The 26090-nt window shown below is 42.1% G+C and overlaps 1 protein-coding gene across 10 annotated transcripts in view; it reads right to left on the reverse strand.

Annotated features, from left to right (window-relative positions):
- THRB (thyroid hormone receptor beta) overlaps positions 1–26090 on the reverse strand; it is a 485968-nt gene that overhangs the window by 67804 nt on the left and 392074 nt on the right. For 2 of the 10 annotated variants that reach the window (XM_056519981.1, XM_056519983.1), the window contains one exon: positions 18448–18521. The exons of 7 other annotated variants lie outside the window; for them this stretch is intronic. The gene's annotated coding sequence lies outside the window, so the exon portion shown is untranslated. Of the gene's footprint in view, positions 1–3591; positions 3695–18447; positions 18522–26090 lie in introns of those variants that run through there. One more of the 10 variants, XM_056519986.1, reaches the window with a different exon arrangement.

Consider the following 26090-nt stretch of genomic DNA (forward strand, 5'->3'; position numbering starts at 1 on the left):
AATCATGGCATATTCTGCACAGTTCGTAACTTCGTATACAGGCAACTACGGTTGTCTTCAGAAGACAGAGATTTCTAAGAAATCTCTGTCTACAGAGGCATGCTTCAGCAATATATGAGCTTCTAAACTATGATCATTTAAGGTCTTCCAGGTCGGGGCTGGTCGTGAATAATATTTAGGCTTGGACAACTTAAAACAGTGAGGATTCAGCCTGGTGTGACTGTTCTTACCAGATAGTGACCCGGCTCACACCTTCTTTCACCTAAGTGTGACATTCTTGGTAACTGACAGTGAGCTGTCAGCTCCTTGTACTTTGCACATAACTGCTTATAAACAGCTTTTTACTGGAGACTTAACTGAGGTGACTTAACGTTTACATATAATCATTAAAAAAAAAAATGCAAAGAGAAGTGGTTGGTCTGTAATAAATAACAAATCTGTCAGAATCCCCAGAAATTGCTTTCAATTCCTCCTTCCCCTTATTTTGTTAAACTATGTAGTGCACTTCATGGTAAACACTGCAAATAATGCTATCTTAGTTAAATAGACAAAAAATGTGGTTCCTGTATTGGAAAAATCTAAAGTGATGAACTAGAAGAGTGTCTAAAACAAAAACATTCCAATACCTGGATATACCAACTTCCAGGTATTGCCAAAAATTTGATCTGTTTGATATGTTCAAAAGGAACATGTCATCATTCTGCCTGAACCAAAAGTCCTAGAGGTGGTCCCCAGAAGCTTCTCCCTACTTTACCTGTGTGGGGACCCCTGCGTTCTCTGGGCTGGCAGCGGCGTCGCACCACGCTCCCTCCATTCATGTCTATGGGAGGGGGCGTGGCGGCTATGTACATAGCCGTCACGCCTAGTCCCATAGACGTGAATGGAGGGGGCGTGGCGGCTTTCATCGGCAGTCATCGGGCAAGGAGCAGAGTTTGCTCCGTGCACCGAATGACAGGGGTGCCGCGCAGGAGATCATGGGGGTCCCGCCGCTGGAGATCTAACATCTTATCCCCTATCCTTTGGATAGAGGATAAGATGTTTCCAGCGGAGTACCACCTTAAGTGATAGATCACTCTCTCTGTTTGAACACAAACTAATGTCCAGCACTAGGTATGCGAATAAAATCTTTTCGTTTATTAGAATTTTACAGGACAAACAGGTACAAGTAGTCTTTCTGACGCGTTTCGCGCTTAGATGCGCTTAGTCATAGAATAAAGACTTCACACTAAAGACACATTAAAATAGTATTTGTGAAAAATCACGTGACTGATAACAATCAGGTATGTTGGAAAATGTGGTCCGGATTTTCTCCGGTGTTTGATGAATATTAAAATTTACCCACATTAATGTCCATTGCTTTATTATACATATACTCTTGATGATGACCACCGAGGGAATATAGAAGAAATACATGCATTGGGATGGTTGCCTTCATATTATTATTAATATATTTTTATTATTGTTATATTTAATTTTATTTAAATTGGTTGGTAAATTATATTTACACTATGAACTTTAATAAACAGTGATCAAATCTAATCTCCGATTTAATCCATCAGGATGTATCGTCTTCAAACAAAACATCCAGAAAGTTTCCCTGTTTAATAAATGTTTTTTAAGATCTCCCCCTCTCGGGTGTTTTTTAACCCTCTCTATTCCCTTGACACTCAAGGTATTGGTGTTACCTCCATGGTATTCACAAAAGCGTTTAGTTAAGGCAGATACCCCTATTTTTATACCATTGGTATCGGAAATGTGTCTCCGGACATGGACTTTTAATTGGTTACTGGTGGATCCCACGTATTGCAGTCTACATTATGTACAGGCTGCAAGATATACTACATAATCCGTACTGCAATTAATATAGCTTATTATTGGATATGTTATATTGGTAGTATGAGATGTAAAATGATCAGTTTTTTCCATATAATTACATGTTATGCATCTGCCGTGTCCGCAGCCCACATTCCCTTTGTATTTTAGCCAACCTTTACTACCCGGTTCAGACTTGGATTTACTGCTGAATAAACTGGGTGAAAGTACCGACCCCAATGTTGGACCTCTTCTAGGGGTTACATTAATACCGCCTGTGATGACTTCTCTTAACACTGTGTCTACTTCAAGAACCGGTAGATATTTTGTTACAATCTGTTTGATGGTAAGAAATTGTGCACTGTATGCAGTTACAAAAGTGGGTTTTTTCCTGACAGAGTTTTCGTTCCCATTCCTATTTTTATTGGTTATTAGGGTGTTCCTATCTCTATCCTGTGCTCGCTTATTAGCTTTTTCCAGGTTATTTTTTGTGTAACCCCTTTCACCCATTCTTTCATTGAGCTGTTTCATTTCATCTAGAAAAATGGAATTAGACGTACAATTTCTTTTGTACGTCTAATTCCATTTTTCTAGGTAAAATATAATTTACCAACCAATTTAAATTAAATATAACAATAATAAAAATATATTAATAATAATATGAAGGCAACCATCCCAATGCATGTATTTCTTCTATATTCCCTCGGTGGTCATCATCAAGAGTATATGTATAATAAAGCAATGGACATTGCGGTGCCGGCGGGTCCGTGACACAGGTGTGCGCATAGCAGGAGTGAGCTGTATCTCTCTTGGATACTCTACTCTCTCTGTTTGGGTACGGGGATCTGTAATTCAAGACTGGAGTCAGGCAGGAGCCACCAGGGACCACCCCTTTGACTCATGGTTCAGGCTGCATGAAAGTAATGTAAGGTTTTCTTTTATGGAGTTAATTAACCAAACAATTCTGGAAACTCACAATATTAGCAGAGAAACAGCAAGGAATATGTTTCTTTGATAAAAAAAAAAAACATTTTCATAGAATATATTTGATTCACGGAAAAAAATTGCAGGGTACCCCACCTGGATCAACCACAGTTCAAATTATCAACACTTGAGGCTCCTTTCCATGAGTTATTTGCTGAATTCCTAAGAATGCTTTGTTCTAGAAAACAGACCCATGTAAAAGAATATATATAGGAATTAAAGGGGTTCTCCTATCTTGCTTAGTTATTCCCTATCCGCTGTACAGTGGTCCCTCAAGCTACAATACTAATTGGTTCCAGGACGACCAATGTATGTTGAAACCATTGTACTGCTGCCGTGGCGCCGTGTCTGCGGGGGGTGCGACCCATAGACTGGTTTGAGTGGCATTGGTGCCGCTCTGCCAGTGGGTCGTTCCGCCCTGTGGGCACTGGTGTCGCGGCGGTGGTGGTCGCCGCCCGGTGCTGCGCCATTTTATGCTAGGGATGTTAGGGACCCACTCTAAATAGGTGGCCTTGACGTGGCGAGTGGGCTTGTACTTTTTGATCAAAAATGTATACTAACAACCTGTTAGTTTTTGATATTATGCTGAGAAGCAATCATATCATTATACAAGATTGTAGATGTGCACCATGTCTGTTTTTCTACTCGAATTGAAACCATTGTATGTTGAGACCATAACTCTATGGAAACCTGGTAATTGTTTCTGAAGCCACCGAAATGTCATATACAAATAGGAAAAAGTGAGGATTAAACAAAAATAAGTAGATAACTAATATAGATAAAGCAAGTCCTTACATATGAAAGTAAGAAAGAGCTGCTGTAAGCTGTAATCACTGTCTATATAGAGGATAGGAGCTTCTTCAGGGTTGTGTACAGTACACGCAATGGGGGAAATTTATCAAAACCTGTCCAGAGAAAAAGTTGCTGAGTCGCCCATAGCAACCAATCAGATCACTTCTTTCATTTTTCAGAGGCATTTAAAAAAAAGGAAAGAAGCGATCTGATTGGTTGCTATGGGCAACTCAACAACTTTTCCTCTGGACAGGTTTTGATAAATCTTCAATGTCCTTAAAAAGTAAAATGGAGCCGCCCTTACTTGGTGTCCAAAAGAGCAGCACTGGTTAAAGCATAACTGTCATGAACTCTGGGTGCTATAACCTACACACTGCCTTTGTACTGTATGCAGATGGTGTGTACAGCATTGTTTTTGCCTAATTTTTGCAGGCTTTCATCCCCCTCAAAAATGCTTTTGATCACAGCCACACACAGTCGTATAGGCATGGCGCAAGGAACGCTATGCCCTGCCGCCACCACGCCCACCCCATGTGTCAGCGCTGGGACCGCTGTATGATTGCACAGGCGCACTGAAGAGGCAGACGGCGGCTGGAGCAAGCATTCACTGGAGGAGTGAGCGCTTGCCTGGATAACATGCTGCGGCGTGCACGTTAGATGAGCTGAGGGGAGCATGCGCTGGGACCTGTGTGTCAATCACACAGCGGTCCCAGCACTGACACATGGGGTGGGCGTGGCGGTGGCGGGGAATAGCGTACCTTGCGCCATGCCTATCTGACTGTGTGTGGCTGTGATCAAAAGCATTTTTTGGGGGTGATGAAAGCCTGCAAAAAATAAGGTAAAAACAATGTTGTACACACCATCTGCACACAGTACAAAGGCTGTGTGTAGGTTATAGCACCCAGAGTTCATGACAGTTGCGCTTTAATAGTAGTACAGAACATGTAATACCTCCCTGTACTTTATGGAGGCGCTACCAGACAGGAATTCAGTGCATATACTTCAGCAATACAGGTGTTTTACCAGTGAATACTCATTCTAATTGGTCAGTTCTTCCAGCCATTTACATGTTTTGAAGATCTGGACTGTCTGTAATATTGTATGTTGAGTATAGTTTCAAGTTACAATGGTCCAGAAAAGACTTGTTGAAACTGTTGTATGTTGAGGCCATTGTAAGTTGAGGGACTGTATAGGCAAAAACTATCTTTCCCCACCTGAAGCATGTTACATATTTACATAGTTAATGCTGTTAATAAAAGACACATGTCCATCAAGTTTAACCAAGGAGGGGCGGAGATAGATAAAGGGAGGAGGTACGGTGGATGATGGGGAGGGGATGTGATTCTATAGTTCTAAATATGCATAAATGTTGTTTTGTTCTAAGAATGTGTCTAAACCTGTTTTGAAGCCTTCAATTGTGTTTGCTGTGACCAGTTCCTGAGGTAGACTGTCCCACAAATTCACATTTCTTATGGTAAAAAAAGGCTTGTCGTTTCTGGAAATTAAACTTTTTTTTTTTTTTTTCTTGTCTTTTGAGGAGTTTTAAAAAAAATGTCCCCCTATTGTTTGTACAGTCCATTTATATTAATTGAGCATATCTCTCCTTAAACATCTTTTATCAGGACTAAACCAATTTTTACATCTGTGCATGTTGCCTTCACAACAGTAACCCCTGATGAAGCTTAAAGGGCTACTCTGCCCCTAGACATCTTATCCCCTATCCAAAGGACCCCAGTGGCTGGGCCTCCACAATCTTCATGCAGGCATCCAGCGTTCTGAACATTATGTTCAGAACTCTGGGTTCAGGCGGCCGAGGTTGTGACGTCATGTCACATCCCCTTGTGACATCACACCATGCCCCCTCCAATCCTTTGGATAGGGGATAAGATGTCTAGGGGCATTGCTAGGTCTCCAAAAGACCCAAGGCTAAAGTCCATAGCCCAGCCACGCTCCCTAACCAAACCCTCAGGCATGCCCTAACCACGCCCTCAGACACCCCCCCTAAGAGAATGTATGAAGCATTATCAGGGACATTACTCCTTAATTCTGGTGATCGGTGGGTGTCCCATCAGGCAGACCTCACTGATTACCTAGCTATCCCCTATCCACGGGATATTTTATCATTTGAAATTTTGGAAAAAACTGTGTATATGTATATATATATATATATATATATATATATATATATACACATACATAAATACATATACATATCTAGCAAGGATTTTTTTTGAATGCCACACAAGTGGTATTATGTGATGTCGTAGGCAGTGAAGAGACTGTGTAGGCAAATCTGACCTGTGTCTCTTTAAAGGGGTATTCCAGGCCAAAACTTTTTTTATATATCAACTGGCTCCGGAAAGTTGAACAGATTTGTAAATTACTTCTGTTAAAAAATCTTAATTCTTCCAATAGTTATTAGCTTCTGAAGTTGAGTTGGTGTTTTCTGTCTAACTGCTCTCTGATGACTCATGTCCCTGGAGCTGTGCAGTTACTATGGGGATATTCTCCCATCATGCACAGCTCCTGGGACGTGACATCATCATTGAGCAGTTAGACAGAAAACTTCAGAAGCTAATAACTATTGGAAGGATTAAGATTTTTTAATAGAAGTATTGTACAAATCTGTTTAACTTTCCGGAGCCAGTTGATATATATAAAAAAAGGTTTTGCCTGGAATGCCCCTTTAAAGGGGTACTCCGATGCTTACACATCTTATCCCCTATTCAAAGGATAGGGGATAAGATGTCTGATCGCGGGAGTTCCGCAGCTGGGGACGTCCGGGATCTTGCACGCGGCACCCCGTTTGTAATCAAAGACAAAGGCAAAGAGGACCAGGCCTGCAGCCACTCAGCAGTAGATGACACAATAGAATTCAAGTTCAATGCCAGATAATCATCTTTTGATAACATTTTATACTATTGGTATAGTATTTTATTTTTAATAGTTTCCATTGTGCATCAGTTTTATCTGGTAGCAGACTGAGGACTGGTAATTATTTTTTTCTTTCACCACGTAAAGGGGTACTCCGGTGCTTACACATCTTATCCCCTATCCAAAGAACTGGGGATAAGATGTGCGGGAGTCCCACAGCTGGGGATGCCCGCGATCATGCACGCGGCACCCCGTTTGTAATCAGTCCCCGGAGCGTGTTCGCTCCATGTCTGATTAGTCGACCGCACGGCTGGCGGCGTGTGATGTCACGCCTCCGCCCCCGTGTGATGTCACGCTACGCCCCTCAATGCAAGCTTACGGGAGGGGGCCGTGTGGAGTTGCCCTTGTGTAGTCCCATTCTGGGGAGCTGTAATTTAGTTCTTGATGGATCATCTCGAATTTCCTTTAGTTTTTTCTCTGGAAGTTTGTTTACTGGGCTTAATTAATGGTCTGGAGTCAGGCTCCCATAGGCACCTACTCATAATTTTTTTATTTTGCGCCCGTAAAGTAGTGGTTATGGCCTGGAAAGATACCTCACCCCCTCCTATATCCAGATGGTTTAACTTAGTCAATCGGTAAGTATCGGTACGTTATATAAAACCCTATACAAGTTTGATTAGGTCTGGATGCCTTGGTTGATCTTGGGAGAGTCGGTGGTCCCTTCTGAGATGAGTTGCCTGCAGTGAATTACATAGGCTACACTCATGTGCTAGGTTGCTGGGGTTCCCGGGGTGGGGTTCCCGCTTGTGCTATCTCCTGTTTGAGATTATTAATTTCTGCTGGACTCTGTTTGTCTCTCATGTTGAGCTCTTGTGGTGTTCTCTGAAGTGATGTTGATTTATTTTGTTTTGTTTACTTAAAATGATAAATACATGCTTAAAAAAAATTAATCAAAAGATTATTTAATTCATTAGTTAAAAGGAAAACTAACCATAGAATAGCATAAAAAATACATAAAAAATTGTCTAGCCACAGGGCCCTTGTGGCAAGACTTACAATATCAACCCTGAATTAAATATGGCTCTAGTGTGTGTATTCATATAACCATTATTAAGATTAAAATTATGGACCTGTGATCTAATGTCCAGTATGTGAACCGACTGGTCGTCGGTAGATAAGAATAGCCAAAAGCGAGAAATTTTGCTCTATATATTAAAAAGCTAATTATTAAAACAAGTCAAACACCACTCTACAATATCACCAATAATAGCAACAGGTGCCACTGCTCCATGTCTGAAAAGTGTCTGAAAACAATCACAGCTAATTTCCAGCACAGATTACTGCTGTCAGCTCTGTAACTACAGATGGAACACAGCTCCTAGTCCGGACTGTATTAACAAACAGAGGAACACTAAATACAAGTGTGCATATAGCAATAGTATCTAGATAGATCGTTTATGGCACTGCTCAATGCTCCTCTGGCAGTAGTCTCGTACTCCTTTCGTTCCTGGCAGCGGCGTGCGTAGTACGGTCTGTGCGGCCGTCTTCTGTTAGTGGAGCGAGTTGTCATGTGACGTCAGCTTACTTTCAGACGTCACAATAGTTATTTACACTTTTTAAGGTGTAAGTATATATACAGTTAACCTCGTCTGATTTTTGTTGTGAGCTGAACAACCAATTAATTCTCTTTAAGTGGTAATAACTTTGAAATGTTTTTTATGAGTGAAGCGATTCTGAGATTGGTTTATTTGACATTTTGAACTTTATATTAGTGGTAAATTTTTTATCCTACAGGTAGCGTTTTGGTGGAAAAACTCCAAAATATTGTGAATTTTTTTTTTCTTTCAATGGCGTTCACTGAGCGGTAAAAATTATGTTCTCTTTATTCTGTGGGTCGGTACAATTATTGTGAAACCCAGTTCATATTGCTTTTTATGTTCTTTCCTTTTCACTACAAAGTCCTTTTTTTTTCTTTTTTGTGTAGCGATGTTCCGACTTAACTTATTGTAGGACAAGTTGTACTTTAAATTTACGCACTTTATTATATAATGTATTACGAAGCCAGAAAATTGTGAATTATACTCACTGATAATTCCTTTTCTGGAAGTCTCTACGACAGCACCCATGAGATTAACTCCCCAGCCCTTCCTCTCCACACCAGTGTATTTACAAAGAACACAAAAGGAAAGAACAAAAGTGCATAAGAACACCACAATAAAAAAACAAAACAAAGGGTGGGATGTATGGGTGCTGTCGTGGAGACTTCCAGAAAAGGAATTATCGGTGACTATAATTCACCATTTACCCTTCCGTCTCCAAGACAGCACTCATGAGAAATACCAAAGAATTTATTAGGGAGGGACTTTACGTCCAAATGCCCTATCCTCAGAAGACAAAACATTAACTCTATAATGTCTGGAAAAAGTATGAAGGTTTTTCCAAGTAGCAGCTTCACAAATTTGCTCTATAGAAGCTCCAGCTCCAGCTCTGACCATGATGAGGAAATTGCTCTAGTAGAATGGGCTTTTAATTGAATAGGTGGGGATTTACCTCTGGCCACATAAAATCTTTGCCTTTATTAGGTCCAGCAAACTGAACAAACAGATTATCATCTTTTCTCCACTGACTAGTTCTTTAAATATATTGGAGAACAGCTATTCTAACATCCAGAAGACTATATGATCTTTCTAGGTCTTTTTGGGATTAGAACAGAAGGATGGAATTACGATATCCTGTGACCTATGAAAAGTAGATACAACCGTAGGTAGAAAATTTGGATCAAGCTTAAAAATTATTTTGTCAACCAAAATTCTGATATAAGGCTCATAGAAAGAAAGGGCCTGAATTTCACCTACTCTTCTGGCTGTAGTGATGGCAACTAAAAATATAGTTTTGAGAGTCAGGAATTTATAGAAACAGAATCCAGAGGTTCAAAGGGATCCAGAGGAAGAGCCCCTAGAACCATATTTAAAGTCCACTGAGTACAGAGATTTAAAGGGGTATTCCAGGCAAAACCTTTTTTTTATATATATCAACTGGCTCCGGAAAGTTAAACAGATTTGTAAATTACTTCTATTAAAAAATCTTAATCCTTCCAATAGTTATTAGCTTCTGAAGTTTTCTGTCTAAATGCTCAATGATGAGGTCACGTCCCGGGAGCTGTGAATGATGGGAAAATATCCCCATAGGAGCTGCACAGCTCCCGGGACGTGAGTCATCAGAGAGCAGTTACACAGAAAACAACAACTCAACTTCAGAAGCTAATAACTATTGGAAGGATTAAGATTTTTTAATAGAAGTAATTTATAAATCTGTTTAACTTTCCGGAGCCAGTTGGTATATAAAAACAAGTTTTGGCCTAGAATAGATCTAGAATAAATCTAGAAATCCACACGTTATCAGCTAATTTTACATGCATGATAGAGAGCACTCAGAGCAGAAACCTGTACTTTGAGGGTACTAGGGGAACGACCTAAATCAAATCCCTGCTGATGGAAGTTTAGAATTTTAGGAATCACCGGAGTGTCAATAGAAAAAAAATCCCCACACCAAGAAATACATTTCTTCCAAGTCTCAGCATAGATTATAGAGGTTGTATCTTTAAGGCTAAATAGAAGCATATTTACTACCTTTTCAGAGAAACCTTCCTTCAGCAGAATGGACTTTTCAATTTCCATTCTGTCAAGCTGAGGCTTTGTATCTGACGGTGAAAGGATTGTCCCTGGAATAGAAGATCCTTTTGAGGATGAAGCCTGATGGGCTCCTCCACACTTAGAGTTCTCAATAGAGCTCCTCTTTGGCCAGTATGAAGCTACCAGAATTAGAATGCAATGGAAGTTCATAAACTTTTTAAAGACACAAGATATCACAGGCAGGGGAGGAAATGCATAACCTACTCTGAATGTCCAATCCTGAGCCAAAGCATCTACTGCTAGTGGAGAGTCTTTTGGATTGAGGAAATAGAATAGATCCACCTTGTGATTTCTCCTGGTGCAAAAAGGTCCACTTGAGGAACTCCCCATCTGTCCGTTATCATTTTGAATGCCCAAGGTGCTAGAGACCATTCCCCGGAACTAATATGTGTCTGTTCAGGAAGTCTGCTTCCAGGTTCCAGACACCTTTAAGATGAACTGCTGAGATGGAAAACACTTTGTTTTCTGCCCAAGAAAATATTTGATGAGAAATTGACTGAAGGGCCATGTGTCTTGGGCCTCCCTGACGTCTTATAAAGGCCACTGCTGTCGTATTGTCCGAATGAATGAGGATGTGGCAATTTTTACAGTTTTCCTCCAGCTCTTAGAGTGTCATCCATATGGTCAGTAGCTCTCTGATATTTGAAGATTTCCATGTTGTCTGGGGATCCTACCTTCCTTGGACTGCTTGAGTCTCTGAGTCAGCTCCCCATCCCCATGTACTGGCATCTGTCGTTATAAGTAACGGGTTTGTCTGAAACCAACTTACTCCCTTTTCATTTTTTCTTAACATCCACCACTTTAGATGGGATTTTACTTGAGTGGGAATTATCACTCTTCTGTCTAAAGTCCTTTGAGATTTTTCCCAAATAGCTAGGGTGCACTTTTGTAGAGGCCGGAGTGAAACTGGGCCCAGGCTACAGATTGAATGCACAATGTCATATGGCCCAGAGTGGACATTGCTGTACTGATTGAACAAGAGTGAAGGGCTAGGAACCGAGAGATTAGGGCACGAAGCAGTACCCTCCTGGAATCTGGAAAAAAGGAGGTCTGAATCCTCGAATCCAAGAGGGTACCCAGGAATATCTTCCTCTAACTGGGAATAAAATCTGATTTCCCCAGATTTAGAATTCAATCCAATTTCTGGAGAACAAGAATAGTTCTCTGTAAATGAAGTTCCAAATGAGGAGCTGAGTCTGCCACTATCAGAATGTCGTCTAGATAAGGGATAATTAGAATAGACTCCTTCCTGAGAAGGGCAACCACCTCTGCCAAGACCTTGGCGAAAATTCGAGGAGCAGAAGACAGGCCAAATGGGAGACAAAGAAACTGAAAGTGGCGGACACTGGACCACCATCGGATGGCAAATCTCAAATATTTTGGGAATTTCAATGGATGGGAATGTGATAATATGCATCGCGTAGATAGATTGTCATCATCACCTCCCCCTCCCTTAACTGAACCGCAGATTTTACAGTTTTCATCTTGAATTTCCTGTAAACCACAAATTTTTTCAAGGGTTTCAGATTTATAATTGTACGGAACTTCCCGTTTGGTTCGGAAACTACAAACACAGAAGAGTAATGACCTAGGCCCCTGTGAAGGAGAGAAACCTTCTTGATAGCACCCAGGCTGAGAAGGTCCTGAACACCCTTGAGAACAAATTTCTGTTTTTTTTAAACTCTGTTGAGTAACAACATACCTTTGAGTGGGAGGTGATGACAACTCAATCCGGAGGCCCTGAGATATTATCTCTACTATCCAGGGATTGAGAATCAAGGACTCCCATACTGGGACAAAATGAGAAAGCCTTGCCCCTACTGGCCTGGCGTCATTGTTTAGGGTTGGAAGAGGACTGACCGGAGTTAGTAAAGAGATTTATTCCCCTACCCCCCTTCCTGTATGGGGTGTATAGGGGTGTAAGACTGAAGATGGAATTTCAGTTAATCTAACCAGACTCCTAGAGTTCTGGCCACACAAGTAGAGGCTATACTGGGTCTTAACAAAGATGAAGCAGCCTCCCAGGTCTTTTTAAACAAACTCTCTGCCTTTCTATCCATCGGATCTTTTAGTTGTGTAGCATGCTCAAAAGGCAGAGAGGTACGTTTTGCTACTTTAGCAACCGGGACGTCAACTAACGGTATCGTATCCCAAGTGCTAGAGTCTGAGTCATTAAAGGGGTAACGCCTTTTAAGACCTTTAGGAATATAAGCATTCTTTTCTGGTTTTGCCCATTCATCCTTAATAATTTTATGAAAATTAGCATGAACAGGGAAAGTACAAGACTTCCTGTCTACAAGGATTCTAAAAAGCTCATCCTGGATAGATTTAGTCTCTTTAACTTCTTCTAGATTTAAGGAAGATTTTATCAGAATTAAATAAAAACATTTTCAGAGAAGAATCTTCCTTTTCATGAGGTTTTTCTACATACTCCCCTTCTTCCAATTCTGGAGATACATTTTCTTCAGAATTTGAAAAAGATACCGTCTTAGTCAGGGGTCAGGTCCTGAAAAAAAAAGTGAGGGAACTCATCCAAGATTTCCACTCAAGGACTAGTCTTGCAGGACTGCTAATGGGAACTGTGTTCTTGCTGTAAAAAAAGTGCAGGAACTCAGTTCCCACACATTCCTGCAGGACTTGAGCCCTGGTCTTGGTCTTTTTCTTTACAGTTGAGGCATTAACAGTAGTATTAGATGCCACAGGGGTAGCAGGTGGGGTAAATGAAGCTAAAGCTGAGTGTATCTCCGAATGAATCATGGTTTTAATTTCTTGCATAAGGGTGAGAGAATCATCCTTAACCACCGATGCAATACATGCTTTCCGCAAAGGTTTAGAAGCAGATTCGGGTAACTCTTCGTACCACATTATACATGTTTTAGATTTAGATTTTTGTTTCGGTCTAACCAAAGGACCTGCAGAATCCTTGTCTCCCTGAAAATACAAGGAAGAGAAGGATAAAACACCAAGCAAATGAAGATAGGCCAAGGCAAACCCATAGGCCCTCAGTACTCACAGATCCAGGGACCACTTGAGAATCTGGAATCTTTACAGGTGAGCTCATGATGCAGCCTGGGAAAATCCAACACTAAAATCAGGCAGAGCAGCTACCATCTGGGACAGGGGCTCTTTACAGGAAAATGCCTGTCTCCAGATTCCAATTTGCCGCCCAAAAGCAACCGGAAGTGACGTGAGACGCCAGCATTCCGACCGGAAGGAGAACGCTGTAATCTCCTCGCCGGAAGTTATATAACCGGGAAGCGCTCACACGTGGCAGTGAAGCCAGGCTGCGATGAAGGAAGCTGGGACCGCCGCTAGAACACTGCCAGAAGCTCCGTGTAATGCCCGGACAGCTCCCCGTGCAGCACTCTGAGCAGCGCTTCCATTCTCCGCATCCTCCATGCTCCCGAAGCGGACCTGCAGAGCAGACCAGACTGTTGGGAGAGAAAGGTGACGGGGGTGTGCTACGTCAGCACCCTGAGTCTACAAGGCCCCGGTAAGGACATTCTCTTTTTCTGTGCAAGAGACTAGGACCCCGCACCTGTCAGCTCCTTCCCTGACAGGCACAAGAAAAAACACTGGTGGGGAGAGGGAGGGGTGGGGAATTTAACCTCTCAGTGTTTTTTCCTGTCCCAATTAGGAGGAGGAGTTAATCTCATGGGTGCTGTGGTGGAGACGGAAGGGGAAAATTGCGAGATTGTGCATTGTTAGAGGGCTTATTGTGGGGCAAGTTGTACTTTTAATTTACACACTTTATTTTATTATCTAATGCATTACGAAGCCAGAAAAAGACTATATGTAGGGAATTTTTTTTTTTTTCTGACAGTAAAACTAACATGCCAACTTTATTCTATGGGTCAGTATGATTGCAATGATACCAAACTTGGATTACTTGTGTTTTGAGCTGTGTTAGGATTTATTATTTGCATCATGAGTTGTAATTTTCAATGCACTATTGTGCAGTTCTGGCTTTTTGATCACTTTTTATTCCATTTTTTCTGGGATGTGATCATAAATCATCAATTTTGGCAGGATAGGGTTACGTGTTCGATATCGGGGGGGGGGGGGGGGTCGACTGGACCTGCGTGGCTAGTGGTGGTGTGTCATCAATCTCACTGAGGTCGACAAACCTGCCCCCTCTATTCAGCTCTATGGGAGAGGCGGGGATGCACGAACGCTACATCCCTGCCTCTCCCATAGAGCTACATGGAGGGGGTGTGTCAGGGGGCCGGTTTATGCTGCGCCCGACATGCCTCTTGCACGGGGAGAGCCGCATCAGAGCCGCGGCCCGTACAGGAGATTGTGGGGGTTCCCAGCGGTCGGACCCCCCCCCCCCCCCCCGTGATCAAACACTTTTCCGCAGGATAAGGGATCAGTTATATGCAGCTGCAGATCTCCTTTAAGTTTACTCCATTCACTGCGTGGGATAATAATAATTATATTTTCAAAGCTTGGACAATTACGCATGTGGCAATACTAGATGTGTAGTGTTTTTTTCTTTAATTATATATATTTTTTAAAATATATGCAAGAAGGTGATCATTTTTATTTTTATGGGGGGGGGGGTGAAGGAGTCTTATATATTTTAAAAATCTTTTTTTATTTACCTGCAAATAAAGGGGAAACATCATGCATTTTGTTTTTTAACACCTTAGGGACACGCGCCATAAATGTACGCTGCAGCGAGTAAATTTGCGCACAGCACCGGACTCCCCAGTTGTTTCAAAACTACAATCCCCAGCATGTCTTCACTGTCAGGCATGCTGGGAGATGTAGTTTTGCTAACGCTAGCATGCCACAGGTTGGGGACTGCTTTGTTAGGATACAGCAATCCATAAACCTATGTCTCCCCAGCTGTTGCAAAACTACAACCCCCAGCATCTCCTCACTTTCAGGGTATGCTGGGAGTTGTAGTTTTGTTAATGCTAACAGTCAAAGGAGGCAGCGATGGGGAGATGTCCGGAGGGGGGGGGGGGTGGAGTTGCTGTGTGAGTGGTGGACTGGTCAGGAGATGTGTGGTGCAGGCAAGAGGGAGCAGGTCTGTGGAGCGCTCCTTCTGTCTGCAGTGAGGAGATCTTGTTCTCCTGCTCTCTGTGCCGAGCTGAGCCTGATGGCTGAAATATTCTGAGACCGCAGCTATGCGCGGAGAGCGGGAGAACAGTGGGGCTGACAGGAGCCAGGAGTGTTACATCACTTCCCAGAAGCCACTGCTGTCTTTAAGCAGCGGTGACAATAAAGAATATAAAAACAGCAGTAGCCTGACACCTGGGGGCGGAGTACCCCTTTAAAGTGTACCTTCAACAAAAACTTTTCATATAATATAGAAAATACCATTATATATATTTTTAATATACATTGGTTAAAAAATGTGTATATTTTTCTCCCTGCAGCTATTGTCTGTGTGTCTCTATGATGAGTCCAAATACAGGAAGTGAGGGTGGACAAGGCTCTATAACATGCTCCTGGCTCATACATCAGAATGATTGACAAGCCAGGAGTCTGCACACATCCCTGCTTGTCCTACCCTCACTTCCTGTTTTTGGACTCATCATTGAGACACATAGACAATAGCTGCAGCTACAGCATTTTTTCACCCAAAAATATACACAATTTTTAATCAATGTATATTACAAATATACATATAATGGTATTATCTACATTATATAAAAAGCAATTTTATTGATGACAGGTACACTTTAAGGTGTGAAATAAGGTGTGAGACCACTTTACTTTGGGTATGTGTAATGCACTCTTTGTTTGGACATAATTTAGCATTTAGGCTTTGTCCAGCATATAAATAGTGTCTGGGACACTAATTTGCACCTCAAGTTTATATTATATGAATTTCATTCCCATTGTTATATAATATCATTTCATGCACTGTATGCATTTTATACTCATAACTCAATATAATTTGTACAATGTCAGTTTGGCCTCTTCCATCCACGTTTGACTGATTTTAAAATGCTTTTATGCTTTAGTTTTTCATGAATTAAATTAACTTAATATTGATTCTTGTCCTTAGATGATTCATTCATATCTGGTTCATAAGAGATGTGTATTAGTAACATTGTGTTAGATTCTTTATGTGTTACGCACATTTCTAGATTCCTTCTGAAAGTGTAGGTGTATTGAAACAAAATAATAAATTGAATAAAATAAAATTAAGACCCATAAATTCAGACCACAGTTCAGACCCTAAAATACATTCAGATCTCAGAAGAGACCCAAAAATAACTAAAAACCCAAACTACTAAATAAATTCAGAACCCAGACCTCTAGATAAATTCAGACCCCAGTCACAACCCTAAAATTTTATTTCGGTGCCAGCCCAGACTCCACAGTTATTCAGAACCCAGACCAGACCCCAAATGTAAATAAAGTATGTAGTCTGTGATTCTGGTGGCTAGTTTATATAATTGCAGAGAGGACTGGAAAATGGCAAATACATTGCAGAAGGACTTATAAGAAGGACACATGTACTTTAACTATACTTTTCCCATGGTACGATTTCAGGTCAGACATTTAGTGCCCAATCATACTAGGGAATTTTTGAGCAAAGAAATTCCAATGCAGCTTTGAAATTCCAATGCAGCAGTCACCCATTGTTTTCAATGGGATTCTGCTGCACACCATGCAAATTCCAGATTCCATGTTGCGCCGAAAGAATGAGCATTAATAGGTGTCCTAGAAGAAACATTGGCAATTCCATTCACTTGGAAAGGAATACATGAAATAAAATATATTTTTTTTCACATTCACTGTAAATACCTGCGCAGGAAGGAAGGAATTAATGGTAACACCTGCGCAGTTTTACCACATGGTAACTGCACACACTCATCCAGTGAACCCAGTCCTATTAGGCTAGGAGGAAGGGAGGAAGTGGAAAATTTTACAGTGTCTCCATCAGGAACTGTCTGATTCTCCGGCTGTGATATGGGAAGGGAAGGAACAATGGGAGGCAGCTGATTGGTTAGGGTATATAACACAGCTTTGAAATCACACTATTATAATTCTTCATTTATATAGCACACACAGATTCTGCAGTGCTGTACACTTAAATAGAGCCCAGACATAAAGAACATGAATAAATAGGAACAGAAAGTTCTGTGGGAAGGGACTTCATATATGCTGTGATATGATTTTTATACTATTGACTGACTAAGGCTGGGTTCACACCACGCATTAAATACGGTTCCCGAATACGGCTGAGTGCGGGCGCCATGATTAAGCCCCGCCCCCCTCCTCCCAGCCGTATACGGGAACCATATTTAACAAAACGTGGTGTGAACCCAGCCTAAGGAATATTTTGTTGATTACTCCATAAACGTTCAACCGATATAATAAAACAAACAGGTGAAAAGAAGTGTGAATTTTAGATGAGACTACACTGGGTTTGTTTGAAGTCTGTAACAAGGGAAATTCATAGGTCTGCATAGAAGCTGTATACCCCAAATGATAGTATTCAATGATAATGAATACTCTGAAGGCAGTTTGCTACGTTTTTATTTGCTTTATGTATGATTATTCGAAAATAAAACATTTTGTTAACCTATTCAAGATGCACTTGAGCAAATTCATGATACATTAGAGCAAAAACAGCTACAAAAGTGGACATAGCTTTATTAAAAAAAAAAAATATTCAACTTGGAAGATGCTGGATTGTATAGTGCTGAAAAAGTGGTTACTTTCCTCAGTAGTGATGCTGAATAAAGCTCTAGATTTCATAATAAACCAAAAGTTGGGGACCATTAATAAATGTTTTGGGCCACTTATTATATAAACTGAGTTCACCTCTCACAGGGGTACTCTGGCCCTAATACATCTTATCCCTATCCAAAGGATAGGGTATAAGATGTCTGATTGCGGGGTCCTGCCGCTGGGGACCCCCACAATCTGTCATTCAGCATCCACCTTTGCGAGCTCTCCGCAGTGCTGGAGGCTCCGAGTGTGCAGCGTGACGACCACTGGCCGGAGTATCATGATGTCACGACTCCGCCCCTGTGTGATGTCACGCCCCACCCCCTCAATGCAAGTCTATGGGAGTGGGCGTGACGGCCGTTAGTACATATGTATATATAGTTTTTTTTTTGTTTTTTTTTAACAAATTGTGTTCAATAAAGGAAATATGAATCTGTTTCCCTTCAGGGAATGACTGCAAATGGTACAGTTAATGCTTTCATAAACAAAAGAAACATTAGCAATTTGTAACAGATAATAACACATTACCGAAATGCACTTCTTAAATAAATCTTCCATGCAGCCTTCTCATAGTATGGTAACATTCAAAACTCACCTTACATGACCGGAATCTTTCTGGATTAGGTGCTAGTGTAATCATAGGAAACAGGACCTGGAATTAATAGGATGCTATCAAAAGCATCCAGATGGCGTAAATAATTTGCATAATATTGAGCCTCAGCAGAAAGAGATATTGGAAAGAACTAACTTTTAATTGGCAAAGAGTTCTGCACATACTGTGCTACTTTGGGCCTAATACATTTGTACTAAGGTCAAAAGTTTCCAAAATACCATAGAAAGAATGAATGGAGATTGGAAACATTCTGTTTTACTTTCCATTTGCATAAGCTATGTTGGCCTTTAAAGGGAATCTGTCATTAGCTTTATCTTGTCCTATCTGAGGTCAGCATAAACTGGGGACAGTGATGCATTGCTTTTCTATCTTTTTATGCAGAACATCTTTATCAAGTCAGAGTTTATTTTTTCACCATTAAGTAAGAGAAGCAGTCAGCACCACTCCACCTGTGAAGATGAGCCGGCTTCTAGGCTGGATATTGCCTGCAGGTAAGTGACCGCCCAGCGTGCACTTGCAGCTTTATTGCTTGGAACGAGGATGCACAAACAGTTTGTCTATCCCCGCTCCAAGCAATAAAGCTGCAAGTGCACGCAAGAAGTGTCCTGGGTGTCATGTCATTTCTCTTCTACTTAGAGTTTATTTTTTGCCGATAACACCACCCACCACCTGCTGGTTGCCGGATTTGAGGCCGGTTGGCAGAAGATTAGAAGGTCATAAATAACCAGGACTACCAAACATGCCAACATCATTGGCAGGACTAGTGTGCTGGGTTTGGTCCACTTATTAAATTATGATTTTAGGAGATCTGCTGCATAAAATGTAAGCAATAATTTGTTGGAATCAAGTCCCTATCATTAGTTTATACTGCTGAAAATATAAACCTGGTGACAGATTCCCATAACATACCAGTATCAGAAAAACATATTACAGCTAACAACTAATATGACCTCCTTGATGTCAATACATAAACATCCATTATGATTTTATTTCTCTTACAGCGATCAATGTAAGTTCGTTTAACTGCACAACATTTTATGACACTGTAATAAGGAAGCCTATAAAAGGTCAACCCAACAGACATTCCCCCACAGTAATCACAATCGGACTCATATCTCAACCCCCCCAGAAGTTATCACATTTAAGGCTTCATTTCACATTCCCACAAGCAGTAATCGCATTAAAGGGGTACTCCACCCCTAGACTTCTTATCCTCTATCCAAAGGATAGGATCCCCATGCTTCCATTTCAGAACACTGTTGTGCTGGCCCGGAGTTTGCGATGTCCCGCTTCGGCCGGTGATAGGCTGCAGCGCCGTGTGTTGTTACAGGCTAAGGGAAGTAGGAAGAAGAAAGCCTGGCCGACCAATCAGCTGTAGCTGAGCTCCGGGGAATGTAGGAAGGAAAGTGCAAGTTTAATTTCACTTTTTTTGCATCCCGGGCAGGATGGAATAAGAATAGTCCATACCGGACTATCCCTTTAATCCTTCCAGTACTTATCAGCTGCTGTATACTACTGAGGAAGTTCTTTTCTTTTCTTTTTTTGTCTGACCACAGTGCTCTCTGCTGACACCTCTGTTTATGTCAGGAATGGTCCAGAACAGGAGCAAATCCCCATAGCAAACATATCCTGCTCTGGACAGTTCCTTATTCGGACAGAGGTGTCAGCAGAGAGCACTGTGGTCAGACAGAAAAGAAATTCAAAAAGAAAAAAACTTTCTGTGCAGCATACAGCAGCTAATAATTACTGAAAGGATAAAAAAAAATGTAACAGAAGAAATTTACAAATCTGTTGAACTTTCTGGCACCAGTTGATTTAAAATGTTTTGATTTCCAGCAGAGTACCCCTTTAAGGGCTCACATCTTATCCCTCCCCAGCAGTAATCATATTCAGTGCCAACATATCATCTGCTATCTTAGTCTGCTTATTTGCTCCATTTACTAGTCAGCTTGAGGCCCATAATATTCCCCCAGCAGTAATCGCTTTCAGGTATCTCATATTGCCCAAGCAGTAATCACTTTCTCCTTGATGTCCTTCCGTAATCACTTTCTCCTTAAAGTCACAGGCTGATCCGGCTGGGGTACGGGAGTGCCCGGATTGCCCCTCCCCTCGCCGGATCCGGCACCCATATGTAAAAAACGTGGTGTGAATGCAGCCTTACTGTGGAGATACTGCAGCACCCCTGGAGGGCTCTCACAGCATCCTGGTTGGTAATCATTGTATTCTAATTTCCAACATTTATGCAATATCTATTGGATTCCGATTTCCATATAACATTTGTAAACATAAAAAAAATATTTGATATCACTGAATAACATTATTTATCCTGTACGGTGAATGGCGTGATTACCAAACCATAAAATTTTGGGCTTTGCAGTAGATTTTGTGGTAAAATGAGTGATGTTGAAAATGGTATGCCTGGATAACTAGGTATACAGTCATGGCCGTAAATGTTGGCACCCCTAAAAAAAATTCAAGAAAATGAAGCATCTCTCACAGAAAAGGATTGCAGTAACACATGTTTTGCTATACACATGATTATTCCCTTTGTGTGCATTGGAACTAAACCAAAACAGGGAGGAAAAAAAGCAAAATGGACAAATTGTCACACCAAACTCCAAAAATGGTCTGGACAAAATTATTGGCACCCTTTCAAAATTGTGGAAAAGTAAGATTGTTCAAGCATGTGATGCTCCTTTAAACTCACCTGGGGCAAGTAACAGGTGTGGGCAATATAAAAATCACACCTGAAAGCAGATAAAAAGGAGAGAAATTCACTTAGTCTTTGCATTGTGTGTCTGTGTGTGCCACACTAAGAATGGACAACAGAAAGAGGAGAAGAGAACTGTCTGAGGACTTGAGAACCAAATTGGGGAAAAATATCAACAATCTCAAGGTGACAAGTCCATCTCCAGAGATGTAGATTTGCCTTTGTCCACAGTTCGCAACATTATCAAGAAGTTTGCAACCCATGGCACTGTAGCTAATCTCCCTGGGCATGGACGGAAGAGAAAAATTTATGAAAGGTGTCAACGCAGGATAGTCCGGATGGTGGATAAGCAGCCCCAAACAAGTTCCAAAGATATTCAAGCTGTCCTGCAGGCTCAGGGAGCATCAGTGTCAGCGCAAACTATCCATTGACATTTAAATGAAATTAAACGCTATGGCAGGAGACCCAGGAGGACCCCACTGCTGACACAGAGACATAAAAAAGCAAGACTACATTTTGCCAAAATAAACTTGAGTAAGCCAAAATCCTTCTGGGAAAATGTCTAGTGGACAGATGAGACCAAGATAGAGCTTTTTGGTAAAGCATATCATTATACTGTTTACCGAAAATGGAATGAGGCCTACAAAGAAAAGAATACAGTACCTACAGTGAAATATGGTGGAGGTTCAATGATGTTTTGGGGTTGTTATGCTGCTTCTGGCACTGGGTGCCTTGAATGTGTGCAAGGTATCATGAAATCTGAGGATTACCAACGGATTGGGTCGCACTGTACAGCCCAGTGTCAGAAAGCTGGGTTTGCATCCAAGATCTTGGGTCTTCCAGCAGGACAATGACCCCAAACATACGTCTGAAAGCACCCAGAAATTGATGCCAACAAAGCTCTGGAGAGTTCTGAAGTGGCCAGGAATGAGTCCAGATCTAAATTCCATCGGACACCTGTGGAGAGATCTCAAAATTGCTGTTGGGAAAAGGCACCCTTTCAATAAGAGAGACCTGGAACAGTTTGTAAAGGAAGAGTAGTCCAACATTCCGGCTGAGAGGTGTAAGAAGCTTATTCATGGTTATAGGAAGCCACTGATTTCAGTTATTTTTTCCAAAGGGTGTGCAACCAAATATTAAGTTAAGGGTGCCAATCATTTTTTGTCCAGACCATTTTTGGAGTTTGGCGTGACATTATGTCCATTTTGCTTTTTTTTATCCTCCCATTTTTGGTTTAGTGTGAATACACACAAAGGGAATAAACATGTGTATATCAAAACATGTGTTAATGCAATCCTTTTCTGTGAGAAATACTTCATTTTCTTGAAAAATGTCAGGGGTGCCAACATTTACAGCCATGACTGTATGTAGCCATGTGCTTATTGTATAAACTATTCAATATGAGCCTGAGTTATAGAGTGCACTATACTACAGAGCTGCATTTGAAATGCTGGAAGCTAGGGCTGCACGATATATCGCAAAAGCAATCAAATCACAATTTTTGCTTTTTGCGATTAGCGATACTGCCCCCGGGGAAAACTTTCGATTATCTGCTCTGGCCGGCTCCCATGTGCTGCTGCAGGCGGGGTGGGTCATAGCAGGTAAAAACAAATTTAAATACTAAAAGTCAGTGTTTCCCAACCAGGGTGCCTCCAGTTGTTGCAAAACTACAACTCCTAGCATGCCCAGCAAAGGCTGTCCGGGCATGCTGGTAGTTGTAGTTTCACAACAGCTGAAGGCATCCTGGTATGTTACCCTGGTAGAAAAACACTGAGCTAAGTAAAAGGGCGCAGGAAGAAAAATAAAAAACCTTCTGCTCACCTACTCTCGGTCCCTACAGATGCCGTTTCCCTCCATGCAGTCCGATGTCTCATCTCTTCTCTATACAAGCAGTAGGACTTTCAGCCAATCACTGTCCGCAGCGATGTCACGTGCCAAGCCAGTGATTGGCTGATGGGGAAAGGTCTTTTTCAGCAGCAAACACACTAGGTTGGTGATTTGAAAACCGCCGGGGAAACCTAGTGTATTGCTGCAGTACAATATGTGACATGGGGGAAAATTGTGACAAGGGGGAATATGACAGGGTGGGGGGGATGTGACAGAGGGGGGGATGTAACAGGGGGAGGAATGTGACAGGGGGGGGGAGGAATGTGACAGGGGGGAGGAATGTGACAGGGGGGGAGGAATGTGACAGGGGTGGGATGTGACAGGGGGGAATGTGATGGGGGATGTGATGGAGGGAGTGTGATGGGGAAGATTGTGATAGGGGGGCATGTGACAGGGGGAATGTGACAGGGGGGAATGTGACAGGGGGAAGATTGTGACGGGGGGAATGTGACAGGGGGGAGTGTGACAGGGGGAAGATTGTGACAGGGGGAAGATTGTGACAGGGGGAATGTGACAGGGTGGGGGTGTGACAGGGGGGAAGATTGTGACAGAGGGGAATGTGACAGGGGGATGTGACATGGGGGAAGATTGTGACGAGGGGAATGTGACGGGGGGGTGACAAAGCGAGGAATGTGATAAGGGGGGAATGTGACAGGGGGGAAATTTGACAGGGGGGGATTTGACAGGGGGGAATGTGACAGGGGGTGGAATGTGACGGGGGTGGGGGGTATGTGACAAGGGGGGGAATGTGACAGGGGGGGAATGTGCCAAAGGGAGGGGAAATGTGACAGGGGGAGGAATGTGGCAGGGGGAGGAATGTGACAAGGGGGGATGTGACAGGGGGTGGGATGTGAAGAGGGGGGGGGGATGTGACAAGGGGAGGAATGTGACAGGGGGGAATGTGACAGTACAGTTCCCCCACATTAGGTGCAGTACAGTTCACCCACATTAGGTGCCCAGTACAGTTCCCCCACATTAGGTGCAGTATGTTCCCCCACAGACATACAGCCTCCAGCCATATACACTGTATGGCTGGAGGCTGTATGCCTGTGTACTGCCCCACTTCAGTGCTCTGACCACCACTACTCCGGTCCGGCCACAGCTGTTGGTCCCGAGACCAGAGGAGCGGGGGTCTGACCAACGAAGCTGACGTGCCACTGGTCACTTACCATGCTGGCCAGCGTGCGTCTTCCACCTCCATGTTCCGCTCCTCCGCGCCTCCGTTGCTATGGGCGCACGCACGGGACGTCAGTTTTTAAACTTAACGCAGGGCCGCTGAGAGTTGATGGGGGCATCCCTGTGTCCCGAAAACATCTTTTGGGACACAGGGATGTCCGGGCCACAAATATATTCATTGTGAGCCGCATGTTTGACACCCATGGATTACACTAATTAGAGCAAAAGGATAAGTTTATAGGGGAAAACTGTACAATTTAAAGGAGGCTCTAGTACCCTGTTGGGCTACCTTTAGCCTGGATACAAGATGAAATATGGTTGGCTATGGAGGTATACAGGTTCCCTCTGACATCATGAGGTCTGTTTTCCCATAGATGTCCTATTCTAATAAATAAGATAGCATGTAAGGGAAATGCTAGTGACTTTCATAGCTCACATACACAGGAAGGTTAATGGGTTAAGGTAATGTTGAAAAGGAAAATCAAGTTGCCCTCCTCTGCATGGAGTATAGAGTAATTTACAGATATGAAAGCACTTCCTTCCACTAAAATTACTAGAGCTGGTTAAACTGGCTATCCATGCGTGTAATATTCCTCACAGACAATTAACCAATACAGAGAATATATAATACTTCTGAAACACTAGGCTTTAATTTAAATACTCTGTGGTTTCTTTTTTTCCCACAGTCAAGCAATCTTTATTAGGCAACAGAGGGGTACAGAAAGCAAAAATAATAGGGAATAGAGGGGCAAAAGAAAAAAAAACATCAGATAAACATTTCCTTCGTGTTCGGAAAGGAACAAGTCTGAAGTTTGAAGGCAGACTTCCATAAGAGGAAGAGGTAGCAATATAAAAAATGCATAAGGTATATAGAATTGAGCAATACGCTCCAATGGGGAGGCAAAAGCAATAAAAAAGATATCTATCTGGTCCCCTCAATCCATCCCATAAGAAGAGAGTCAACAAAATGAAAATGGGACCCCAAAAGCAGCAGATAAAATGCAACAAGGCAAGGGTGGGAAAGAAGGGAAAAAAGGTAAGAGAGCAACATGGAGTGGTAAAGAAAGGAAAACAAGGAAGGGAGAGGGAGGAAACAACCCCAGTACAGCCTAAGTGAAACAGTGATAATCAGCAGACTTACCCAGTCCAGTGTTTCTCAAGCGTGGTCCTCAAGTACCCCCAACAGGTCATGTTTTTTAGGATTTTGTTTAGTCTTTCACAGGTCATATAACTGTGGTGATGCCTGATTCACTGACCATAATTATATCACCTGTGAAAGACTAAGGAAACCCAGAAAACATGACCTGTTGGGGTACTTGAGGACCGCATTTGAGAAACACAGACCAAGACTTTGATGCCAAAATAAAGTTACAACACAAAATTCCGTCCATGCTCAGCAGCAAGCATAGTGTGTCTCAGGAATAGAACGTGCCACCGCCATACATTAGAATGCCTTAGGAGGAGAATGTGCCACCATCATACATTAGAGTGTCTCAGGAGTAGTACATGCCGCCATACATTTCTCCATACAATGAATACAGAGGATCTCATGAAAAAAGTTCATAATCGCAGAAGAGACTGCAGACTTCCATCACTGAAGGATTACTCTACAAGTTGCAGCAAGCAATAAACAGACCAGCCCCCATTTTAGGTCTCTCACTCATCCCGAGACTCTATGGTTTCTTAATAAATCAACATCCACATAAATCCAACAAAAGAGACTGTCAGAGATGTTTTAACAGTTAAACTAACTACTGTGCCTGGTAGGGGAGAATATTAGAGTAAAAACAAACTAAATAGCACCTCATGCAGCCAAAATTGCAGCTGAAACCCGGCAGTCAAGCATTGCACG

Source organism: Hyla sarda, chromosome 5 (assembly GCF_029499605.1).
Source record: "Hyla sarda isolate aHylSar1 chromosome 5, aHylSar1.hap1, whole genome shotgun sequence".
NCBI classification, from domain to species: domain Eukaryota; kingdom Metazoa; phylum Chordata; class Amphibia; order Anura; family Hylidae; genus Hyla; species Hyla sarda.